The following is a 12,495-nucleotide window of genomic DNA, read 5'->3' on the forward strand; positions in this document are numbered from 1 at the left end:
TTAAGACATCCATGCTTACTCTGCTTTCAAGGCACTTACTTAAACATACTAGATTTAGACAAAAAATGTAGCCTTTTTCTGACTGCAGTGGGTGCAGATCTAGTCAGGGTGTTGATAATGAAGCTTAATAAGTACTGAAGGAGTTGTATGCACTAGAAATAGTCATGAAATTGTTCAGTGTCTTTTAACTGTCACTCAAGAACAAACTTCAGTTTCTCCTGGTTTCAGATCTGTTTGGGTATGTACGAGCAAGAGTAGAGTATAATCCACATCAGTCTTCCAGAAGCATAGCTGACAGTTACACAACTCTCTTTTTCACCAAAATCCATGGAGGTGGTGCTGGCAAAAGGCTTTTCATTGACTAATTAATTGGTGAAAACCTCCCTGAAGTAAGATGATATTTTAACCAGATGTAGTTTGGGGTTTTTATTGGGGGGGGGGCAGATGGGACTTTGAGTTAACCTTTGGTTTCCTCTTCTCTTTCCAAGTATATGAAAAAGACAAATGAGTGAACCTGTAGTATTTCTCATCTGTTCTCAGTTTAGAGTGGTTGGGTATTTTTGCTTCTTTTCTTCCAAATTTAGAATTCTGTAAGAGGGTTTGTCTGTAACAAGCAACGTCTTATTTAAATGAAACTAATAAAGCAATGAAGAAGCTTCTGTGCAACTGTTCATCTTCTAATTAACGATTAGTTCTGTCAAGCAAGCAGTTTTTGGCTGTTCCCTTTTGTATGGGTTTCACAACATTTCTTACTCATCTCGGCACAAGTTGTAGTAATTTATACTTGCATCGTGCAAACACACACAAGCTTAATTTCAGGCATGTGAGTAGTCCTGCTGAAGTAAATGGAACTAAAGTTAGGCACATGAATAAATATTTCCAAGGTTGGGGCCCTTGTTTGAATCTAAATATTTTTGTCTTTGATCAGCTTTTGAGATAGCAGATACTTGAATTCTGGTAATATTTTAGTATGAGAGGAAAAAAAACCCCAACATGGTTATCTGAATGCTGTGCTATTTATGGTCAGATGTATTTTCAACCTCCTGGGCTAGAATGGAATGCTTTGTACTGTTGGAAGCTGGGAATCCTTCCTCGCTCTGGTGTGTTTTGACACATGAGGTCTTAAAACTATCTTTTTCTGTCTTGGCTTCAAGGTAGTTATTAGGCTCTGGTCCAGTACTGAATGGTGCACGCATGTGTGAGCTAACTTGAAAAAGTATAATTTTTGATCCATAGTGTTAGCAGTTGTAGGTGTATTTTTCACTTGGCTTTATGGTAAATAGGTTTTCCTAATGCACCATGATTAACAAGTCATACTTTTAGTAATTCGGTGCATTTAAATTACTTAAATTATTTGACCCCCTATTTTAAAAACAAAATGTGACTTGGCTTTTAATTGTTCCTGGTATTTGGGAGAGTGGAACAACTTGTTTGAAAATGTGCTGATGTTCATCAGTTATCAGACAAAATGTCTACAGGGTTTTATCGTGTAGCCTAAACTTGCCAGCTGGATTTGGAATTAAGTCTCCAGCTGTTAACCACACCCTGCTGTGCCTTCAGCTTGCATGGTGTTTACAGCAGTAGGTGAAATACGTTTTGTATGTTATATATAGTGCTGGATGCTATAACATACTGTGCGGGGAGTTTCGGTACGATCAAACTGAATACCATTTCAAAGTGAAGATAAGTTGCACTGAAATACAAACAGTTGTTGGATAAACTCATGGGAGTTCTTCTGTGTTCTTTGATTATACTCCATTTATCCACTTAGACTCTGCTTTCTGCTGTAGTATAGAAGTGACATCATGTTTGGGAACCGAAGAATGTCTTCAGGAAATCGAGAAGTGCTAGGTACTGTTCAGGTAGGAAACTGGGAGAAGAGGAGGAACTTCTATACTGAGTGTTCCCCCACAGTCTGTCTAGCAAGGATGTTAAATCACAGTTGTAGTCTTAGCTTGGCCGACTCCTCCATCTCCAATTTCTGTGATTTCATAACTTGGTGACCTGGAATGATTTCAGGTCTGGGAGGGGAGTTTTTCTGGGGAGGTTGGGGAGCTTCACCTCCAGCCTAGCTGAACAAAGAACACTCCCTCCCTACTCCGTTGGTTTCATGGAATACCTCTGAAGTAAAGCAAGTGCAGGAGAGGACCTGGAGCTCCATCAGCCTCACCACCTCTTATGAACACGCTGCGTGGGCCCAAGAGGCTTTGCTGTGATGGTGACTTGCTGCCTGCCCCACTTCCCCGCCACATCCCTCCCTCCCTCTGTGCTTTGGAGAAGAAAGAAATGCAGGAAGCTGGAGGGCGGCCAAGGGGCTCCAGAGCTTCCGGGCGCTGCTCCTGGTGTGCTCCGCAGCCACGCTCCGCAGCGGCACGCCCGTGGAGGTCAGTGGGGAGGGAGCCCCAGGGGAGCACGGGCTGTGCTTCTGCCATCCCAGGCCTGGGCTCGGGCGTCTCTTCCCGTGGGTATCAGCACCAGTGCGGTGGGGATTCTTCACCATTAGCCAGCCCCTTGCGAGTCCTGACCGTTTGTACTGAAGCGCTGTGCTTGCCACTGTGAGTGCAGTTACGGCCTCCGACTAGGAAGCTGGGGGATTTTGGATCCCACTCAGTGGCACTTCTATGCTCACCGTTAACATTGAAGCACAGAAAAATATCCTGATTATTTCAGTGCCATTTTATATACAAAATATTCACAGTTCTCTTTCTAAGTAATTAATGTCACTGGTCTACATATAATAAGAGAAGATTTTACACAACTTTCTAGACCTCTAAAATAGAACATTTGCACTTCATCCTTGAATAGGAAGGAAATAATTCTGAACCGAAGTGATACAATGATGAACCAACTTCATTTTGTTCAGGAATGGTTCCTTTTGCTGCAGGAGCATATGCCTGGATTCTGGATGCCTGATAAGAAACACTATGGGATAAAGGTTTTCACTTAAGTGCTTCGTTAAAGTATTTGATAGTAGTGTTAGGATTTTTTATGCAACTCAAAAGTTCAAGTGGATTAGATAAAAAATGTGATATAATTCATCTTAAGCATCTTTTTCTGCCTTTGGAGGAACAATGGATTGTCTTTTCATGGATTCCTTTGTCTCCTTTTCTGCTTTTCAGTGAAACACTTGATTACTACTGCATCTGTTTACAACACAGTGTTCAGACAGGGTTAGGTAGGCCTGAGATGACTTTTGTTTTATTTGCTTTGGGATTCGGGTTGTCTGTCTTGCACAAAGTAGTTCTTTATTGGCCAACATTTATATATGGGAGGACTGAATGCTGAAGAGAACTGGCTTTGCAGGTAGAACAGAATGAGGAGAGACTTGGTTAGATATATGTTTCTTGCTTGAATCGGAGTGAATTTCCCAGACTTCTGAGATGAAAATAGTGCTTCCTGAGAGCAGGAGGAAGGAGGACTACCACTTCTTGTGGGGTCTGTGTGCAACCTTATTTCTTCAATTAATTACCTTCCATGCTGCTTTACCCATAGGTTCCTAAGGCTTATGCAATCAAAGGCCCTATCTATCCGCTTAATTTTGAAGCTGTTGTTGTATTTCAACTAAAATGTGATGCTGTTATCTAAGAAAGATGGCGAGTTTCTTGATGTGTATAATTATTTTCAGTAATAGACAATGTTTTAATTTCACTTGCCTAATGTGTCATCAGATGTTCATTTCGGAGTTGCCATATTAGTGCATGCTTGCATAGGGGATTGGCATGTGTGAGCTGGCCAGTTTTGGGTGTATACGCATTTAATGGAGAGGGATTAAGTTGAGTTCTGCTGTGTATCCAGTTATGATTTTCAGGTAATGGGGAGGGAGCTAGTGTAGCTCTAAGACTGTGCTATTTCTGGCTGGGGCACTTTATGTATAGTTATCAAGGAAAAGGGAATAGGTGACGTGGTGCCCTTCCTTTGGAGAAAGGAGCTTAAAACATGAGGTGTGCATTTTGGGCCATCATCTTCATGGTGCTCAAGGAATCTTTTGTTGTAATGCTCTGAAATGTTCTTGGAGAATGGTTTGATTCTGCACATTGTACCAGTTTGGTTCGACAGGGCTATTGCTCACCTCAGTTGAGTCTAAGTTTGGGGGTGGTGTCCTTGGGTCTGTCCTGCTCTGATGTTGTCTTTTTCTACTTAAGCTAAGGTTTTTTGTTTTTTTTTTTTTTTTTTAAAAAAAAAGAGGGAGGGGGGGGGAATTTGGGTTATTTAATGCCCTGTTAACTTTTGTAGTATTAGATTCCTTTGAGTTTCTTCTCTGCCTCCTCCTAACCCTCATCCCATTACTTCTTGGAAAACCTGTATAAATAGGAGAAACTAAATGCAATAAGGAGAACTATTACGTATATGGAGGAAATTATCAGATATGGTAATTGTAGATGTCTTCATTGAGAACAAAAGGTGACTTAAGTTATCTATTCTTTTCTTACACATACACACACATAACTCTAAATGCTTGTATGGCTTTCCAGCCAAAGGATCTAAAAACATTTAACAAGTAGGAATGCAGCTAAACTTAGGAAAAATTCTGAGGAAATAAACTAGTTCTGCTTTATGAAAGTAGAAGTTGGTACCTTAAGCTGGGTGGCATACACTTTGCTCTGTAATTTTTCTGTGGTTATTCAAGGAAAAAAGTCCTGGTTTCATGTGCCACATCTTTTCCTTAGTTAAAAAATGTGTATACGCTTCTTCCTCCCTTTAACTGTGGATTCGCATTGCCTGTTTTATCTGTATGTCCCAGTAATAACATTTGGAACAGTTAATGTAATTTCAACTTAACTTTACTCTGTTGTGCTTGTCTCAAAGATGGCAAGTTTATACAGTTTGAAGAAAATAGATATAGGAGGAGATGTTAGTATGAGTTCCTGTATCAGTGTAGATACCACAGAACCCACACAGGAGGGAGATAACTGGAATGTCTCAGCTATACGAGGTTTCTCAGAGTTTGGACCTTCATTAGGTACCAGGTACTCAGTCCATCAGCAGGACAAAAAGATCAAGCTACATTAATTTATAGTGCATGGAACTAGTTGTTATGAGAGGAAGATGATCCATGAGCTGCTATACTTAAGGAATGACAGACCTACTAGATGCTAGATTTGAGAGCTTCCGATAGATTGTGCTTCTGTTCTTGGTTCTGTTTGAAACCTTAAGCATATTGATAATAATTCTTTACCTAGTTGAATCAACTGTAAATGGGCTAATAATTGGCTGAAGTGAAACAAGAAAAAAGACTTGGTCTCTTGTGAAGACATTGCGGAAGTGTAAAAACTGTATTGAAGCATCAGTGTTGATATTGAACGTAATATTGAGAAACAAAAAAAGTTCATTAAACTTATGTTCTTTCTTCTTTTCAGGTTTCCTCTCAAAAAACCTACAAGGTGAGTTGCTGAATTTTGGCTGTTTATCTGTATTGCAAATTATGATACAAGACTTTCGAAGGAGGAATTCTTTTAAAAGGAAAACAAAAAGTGAACAAACATAGATTGCAGTGCCTGTTACAGATGTGAGGAAATTAATACCCAGATTGCAAAAATATAGTTGGTGGTGTACTTAAAGTGCGTGGCATAGCGTTACCATTTGCATTTCTGTTACATACACTGGCGGATTATCTTACTTGAGATTTGAGATGGTCAGAGAACGTGACGCTATGTTGGTGCCTGATGTACAGACACTTCCTTTGTTGGGGGATATTCTACATCTTTAATTTTTGCATACAAAGGTATTTAAGGTTTGCTGGGAAAGGAGGTAGAGGTAAGATTTCGGGATTTTTTTCAGTTTTATGTAGCTTAACTTTTGTTTTTAAAATAAAATATAGCCTGGTGTTGAGTGATAAAGAGAATGTACTTGCTGTGACTAATTTCGAAGGTTAGTGAGACTGTTTCTAGAACCTTGGATACACTCCCAAAGATTCCGAGGGAGATGATTTTTCCACTTCAATTCAGACTGGGAATAACTTTTTTGGGTGAAATTAATGCGTACATTTTAATCCAAAGTCCTTGTTAGCAAGCAGAACTACCGAAGGTTGTTTCCAAAAGCCTCGCCAGTTTGGCAATGCTTCTGTGGTGTGGTAGTCAGGATCCTCTGCTTTGGTTTGACACAGACACGGCAGCATTCTGAGCAGAGAGTCTCCAGCTGACAAGAAACAGAAGGTTGAACGCTGCAGTAGTACGCACGACTTTGATCCAACAGGTAAAGTCCTAAAACTTCACAGGTGAAAATCGAGACTTCAAATCGAAAAGTACTGGGGATTGGAATAACAATTCTTTTAACGTATCAACAAATGTGTTTTTCAGAGTTGCGTTGTTCTGCGATTGCAAAGCGTTTTTGAAGCGTGCGGGCACTGAAATGAATATGGGCTTGCTTTTAAACACGCTCATCTACAAAGCGGCTGTTAACTGTGCAAGAATAAACCTAGATTAGCGGTATAAGTGAATAATTATAACTACTTCCTCTTTCAGAAAAGTCCGTCTGAAATTTCAGTAGGCAAATACTGTAATTAGTTGCGAGTAGTTCTTTTGGCTATTTTAGTTGAAGTTTGAAACTGGAGATGTTCTAGGCTCAACTACGGCTGGTATTCCTTGTTGGAGTGTTTTTTTGAGCCTTAGTAGATTTTGGGCCATCTCTCTCACTTGTAAGTGAATTTGTACTTTGCAGCGTGATATATTTTAAGATAAATGTCTATTTTTAAAGGATATGCTATCCTATTTTTTAACCTTCCAGAAGGTTAGATTGGGGTCAATTTGGTAAGCCCATCCAGTGCTGTCTTGGAAATTAGGATGCGTGCAGGGATTCTTCATTCTCTCTCTGAAAACACTGACTACTGTGTATGTTCATGAAATGCATGACAGGCTCTTGTCTGAGCCTCCTGGCCCCGTGCAGTGTGCATTTTTCATGTCTCTGCATTCTACTGTTTAGTCCAGTGTTTTCCCTGGGGCTTGTGGAAGACAAGAGAGTTGAATGTCAAGGTGGTAGAACTTGTAGAATGTGTTTTTTGCACAAGACATTTGAAGCTGATGTTTATAAACCATCCTGTTTGTTAATGCTTTCTGCCACTAGCTGCATGACTCCTTCCTAGTGTGCACAAAATAAATTAAAATGACCTTTTAAAGTTGGTTTAAAGAAAATGGGGTAAGGGAGAAAACCTGAGTTAGTGCTTGTCTTCTTTTCCTTTTTCCTTGGGAATAGGTAATGTAAAATTATTTCAGCTTGGGGTAGGTCAGGGGAGGTCTCAGGCTATGAACCTGTTTTGTAGAAGGAATTTGTTTTCTTCAGAAGCCAACTTCAGGAATCCTCTGATCTTAATTTGATGAAAGTCGTTCCAATTTTGAGAGCTGTTACTTGGCACCAGTGTTATGATGCTTGTGACCTGGTCTGATAGATGGATTCTGTACTGTAGCCTTCGTAAAATTCTTTTCTTTTTAAGGGGTGAATTCAGAATGCTGAACCACTAAGTGTGTGTCGATTGCTTACTCTGGAGATAAATATTACCAGAGTTTCTATACTTGGACTGGTTTTTGTCCAGAATATTTTCTGTAGTTCATTGCAGAGAACTTCTTTTACTGTGTCTTAGATTCTGTAATAGATTCTTTGTGGTGTTACCTGTGTCTTCATGCTCGTATTATTCACCCCTTATTCCAAGTGTTTCACCTGTGTTTTGTTCACATCTTATTTGTGTTTTGCACGATTTAACCTAATAAATCAGTCTGTGTTTTTCATGAAGTTTTTTTTCTCATGTTTGGTCTCCATATTTTCTATATCTCTCTCTCCTTTTCTCCTGCTCTCGTGCAGATAGCTCCTCCAGGAAGACAAAGTCTAGTTCGGAGGAGAGTAGATCCGAGACATATGGTAAGCTAAAGCAGCTGCTGCAGCCTTGCACCTTTGCAGTCTGCTCCATGCTTTCTGTCTGTGCACCCAAGGCTTTTATCCTTTACATGATCCGCATGGTTGGCTCTGCAGCAGGGAGTGGGAAACTGGGTTTAAATGTTGCTATCAGCTTGTAGTTTTGTAGTGGCTGGAAACTAACCCGTAGCTGGCAAGCACAGACTGTCACCTGGATTCTCCTGTTGTTATCTATTGATAGTTGGGAAAACTTGCTGGGGCTGCCCTTCCTGGAGATCTTGTGCCACTGGGTGTTTTTGGCGTTGTATGAGGACATAGCTCGTGCTGGACTTCCAGAAGGGTTTTTGTGCTTGCAGAAAAGTCTGTGTCTTGCTCTAACTGTGGGCGTTAATCTGGATGAGCCAGCAATTCATGTTTTTGCATTATTTGTAGAGGATCTCATGTCAGTTCCTTTTCATGTTTCACAGAAGTGGGAAAAATGTATCTGTAAACCATTTTAAAAAATGTGAGAATATAAACTTCACCGCTCTTTGTTCCAAAGAGGAAGTAGCTTCCCTGGTGGTAGTCCTTTATTGTTGCGTGTGACTACTGTGTTGTGGGCTTGTAGACTGGAACAAATTGGCATATAATAGTTTGCAAGAGGAGCAGCTCCACACGTCATTATGTTGTCAGTACACCATGATGGGTGCTATTGGAAAGAATGTCTGCCAAATGCAGCTTGTTTGCTCATCCTCCCTTCTTTAGCTTATATCAGATATGTCAGTCTTTGGTCTGTGACACTCTCTCCATCCTGCCTTTATGTTGATGACTGGTTGAATTTCTGATCTCTAAAGATATTTGCACTCATGTCTTAGAAACTACAAGGTAGTAAGTTTCCACAAGTTGGTGGGTGGCCTTTTGGATCCTACCAGCTTCTTAAGACCCTTGGACCTAGGCTGAATCTGGCCAGTACTGCTACACTTCTAAGTGTGCATGTCCAGCTCTGTCTTGACTCCAGCCATGAGTTGCCTTTTTTTTTTTTTCCTGGGGTTTGTTTTTTTTTTTTTTGATATTTAAATATTTTCTGATTTTTCTCTGAGAAAATTGCTTGCTGCATAACCTGCTGTGGGCTTTTGGACAGATGCAATGACTCTTCCAGTATCAGCTTTATCATTCTACTAGAGTAAAATTGCCAGGTGTTAATGGCTGCAATCCGACTTCTTAAAACACCCGTGTAATACAAAATGATGCTGTCATAGCTCTGATTCTAAGGAACATTAAAAAATAAAAGCAGAAAAAACCTCCAAACCCAAAAAAACCCAACTCTGAAGAATTCCTTCTAAACCAACATAGACGTGTTAGCAAAAGCCCTTTAGTTGTTGCTGTTTAGGGAGGTGTGATCTGTTCCTTCTGTGAAAATGAGATCTCTTAACTTTCCCTGGGATTTTGAATCACAGATTTTTTTATTTGATTTTTTTTTTTTAAATAATAAAAATAATACAAGGGTCATGTTCCTCAGGGTGTGAGACTGTTACTCAGAAACTGTAAACAGGTTTTAAGAGTGCCTTGATTTCCTTCAGTAGAGCTGGAAACCTGTCTTAGGGAGACCTGGCTTGTGTGTCTTCCTCCCATGCTTGGAGAGAATGGACTGGGAAATGGCCTGCCTGAAAAGCATGTTTTGGTATGATGCTTCTGATGGGCTTGTGTTGAAGCCTTGACCAGTTCTTTCCCTTGCCAGGTAGATGCTGGTTAGTGACAGCGCAGTCAGGTTGCTTAGATCACTGTGGACTGAACATGCATTGAGTTTTGCCTAGTGCTGCTTACCCATAATATACTGGAGGTGCTGTGAAACTATTGTAGGTTAATTACAGGAAACATTTGGTATGCTTGATGGAATGTATCTGTGTTTATTCTTCTCCCTCAGTCTGTACAGTGTCCTGGCTTTTCATGTATGGCAGAAAGAAACATGACTTCCTAACATAAGCCTTTACTTCCCCCAAAGTTTCCTGCAGATGCTCTATCCATGTCCAGTATCTCTGGGAGCAGTTCCCACTCATCCTTCCTTTCCAGTGGCCTTTGCTGTGTTGGATCTTGCCCTGCCTTTTGTCTCTACCCTCTGCTTTTCCCAGGTTCTGTAGTATGTGTAGAGAAGTCTACTGTTTGCTTTGGATGGGACTGAACTATTTAAAAACCTATAAGTAGACATACTGTACTGATATTTTTCTCGCTGGTGACTGGATGTTAGCTGACGCTTTATTTGGCTACCCATTGGAGAGTGAATAATAGAAAAGTCTTGAATGACAACAGGAAAAGGTGGTGTGGCTTTCAAGTGTGTGTTTGTTCTTACCTCTTGAAATTCTTAGTTAAGGAGCAAGAGACCAGAATTTCTTGAAGTATATGATTGGCTTGGGGCAGAGGCAGAGTGATTAGGTAGGGAAATTCTTCTGATATACAGAAGTTGATTTATAGTGACATGAAACTAGAGTGCAATATTTTCTTCCAACCATCTTATGTCTGTGTAGTCAACAAAATTTAGATGATCATGAGAGAGATTGAGTGTAGTTTAAGATACGCTGTAATTTACTAAGTAGTGCCATAACCTCCCACAATTCTTGATACCTGTTTCTCAAATTAGAATTCTTGTCTCTTAAATTAACTTAAAATTGAAATTAGCTTTCAGGTTGGTAAGTGAGATATCAGATACTATTCCTTCCCTTTTCCCCATGTCTTGGTTGCTGTCCAAAGATATCTTCCTTTTTATTTAGTAATGATCAGTTTCTGGCCCAAGTGTCAGGCTAGACCGTGTACATACTCTTTCATATGTTCTCTCCAACTTGGGGACAGATTTTTAAATATTTTTGTTTTGAAACCCCGGGTTTTACCCTGGTTGAGATTTTTTTAAAACAAACGTACTCTTCCTGTTTTCTTCCTTGCAGTTCTTGTCAGCCTTGCGTCTGTGTTGTGGCCACCATTTTTCCAGACTCTTGAAAGGATTCTTGGGAGCCCCTCATCACTATCCTTATAATAGCCAGAAAACGGTGGGAGTGAAAGGGGCACTCGACCACAGCAGTTGAATGTGGTGTTGTCATGGGAGCAGATAGTCCTATTTATCATGGTTAAAATACATGGTTTGTTTTCTCTAGAAAGGTTACCAAGCCTTATTTTATGAACAGTATTCAGTGCTGTTGTTACTGACAGTTTTGTCAAGACACTATCTATACACTGCACTAATTTCAAACAATATAGGTTTTTGCACTGACTTTACATGACTTCTGTTCCCAGGTTAGCGGAAGAATCTGAAGAATGCTGCTAATATGGCATTTGGTGTGAAGGTCGTGATGATAATTAGAACTAAAGGAGATTCAGAAATTTCATCCTATGAGAATTTTTTTTTTATAAATCTGATAGTTTTATTTATTTTGTGGAGCAGAGTTTCTGAAAATATTTTATAGAAATAAAGCTTCCCAAATGACGTGAAACATTTGGACATTCTCAAAACCCCAAGGAGTTTGTTTTTGTTTATTGAATGATTCATTTCGAATCACTATATTAAATTGCATTTTCCCATTGTGGCCTCATGCCTCCAGGGAGGTTATAGTTCACAAGTCTCCTCCCATGCCATGTCCCACACAGTTTGATCAGAGGAGAAGCTACATCGTATTATGGGAGATGCAATTCATGTCCCCATTTTCTCTGTGAGTCAGGTTTTTAGAATGAACCCCTGCACTGCTAGGGAAATGAAATTTCCCATTTTATTGAATAACTTCCAAATATTTAGGATGTGTAGAAGGAGGGTAAAAGATCTCTTTACTCGAGAAGCTCTTGGACAATGGAAATGTATTTGGCAAGACTGTTTGAGACAATAGTTTTTACCATGGTGTGTCAGTGACCTTGGGAAGTTGGGACTGTACCCTTCCCTGTTACCCAAAAGGCACAGTTGTAACAGGGCTGGAGAATGTTGCAGAGGGATTTGTGCCACCCATCGAAGCATTGATTGTCTTAGCTTTTCTTGCAATTCCTTTTTTTTTGTGAGACTGGTAATTTCTGACTGCTTTCTTTCCTACTCTTAAAACTCTTTAACTACAGGACATGGTTAGCTGCTTTACTGTACTCTTGGCTTGAGGCTATACCAATGAGTTTGGGGAATTATAATATGCATGAGGATGAAAAAGGATTTTTAAGATTTTATTTTTTTCTCCACAGCATTTTATGAGTCCGCTCAAGATACGAGCGTGTAGTCTGATTTTTTTTTTGTGTGTACTTAAAGCATAGTTACAATGATGTCTCCTTATTTTCATGCTATCAAGATACTGTCATGTGAAAGCGAATGTGGGAATAAAATTATTATTGGTTTGATTTTGAGTACTATCAACGATGAGTTCTGTTGACCTTGTAATCTTTACTAAGCTTAAGCTGGAAAAAGTGAAATATCATAGTGGCATATTTCAAAATGAATGACTTGGTCATTTCCATCCAGAGAATGCTAAGAATTAGAAAACAAAAGTAAAAAAGGTGAATGAAAAGCTGATAGCCGCTTGCTAACATGGGCTCTTCAGTATTGCCCCAGACTCATAGACTTTAATTAAAGTGGGTGAAGTTGATTGAGTTAGTAATTTAATATAGGAGTTCCTGTATGTACTTGTGAAGTTTAAGCATGACAGTAACAGCTATTGA

The 12,495-nt window shown here is 39.7% G+C and overlaps 1 protein-coding gene across 1 annotated transcript in view; it reads left to right on the top strand.

Annotated features, from left to right (window-relative positions):
* Window positions 1-5,360: 5,360 nt before the first annotated feature.
* Window positions 5,361-12,495, top strand: part of ARHGEF12 (Rho guanine nucleotide exchange factor 12) — a 43,325-nt gene continuing 36,190 nt past the window's right edge. The window contains exons 1-3 of the mRNA XM_009951224.2: window positions 5,361-5,381; window positions 6,104-6,192; window positions 7,792-7,848. The gene's annotated coding sequence lies outside the window, so the exon portion shown is untranslated. The remainder of the gene's footprint in view (window positions 5,382-6,103; window positions 6,193-7,791; window positions 7,849-12,495) is intronic.

This window comes from Leptosomus discolor, chromosome 22, assembly GCF_034619465.1.
Source record: "Leptosomus discolor isolate bLepDis1 chromosome 22, bLepDis1.hap2, whole genome shotgun sequence".
Lineage (NCBI taxonomy): Eukaryota > Metazoa > Chordata > Aves > Leptosomiformes > Leptosomidae > Leptosomus > Leptosomus discolor.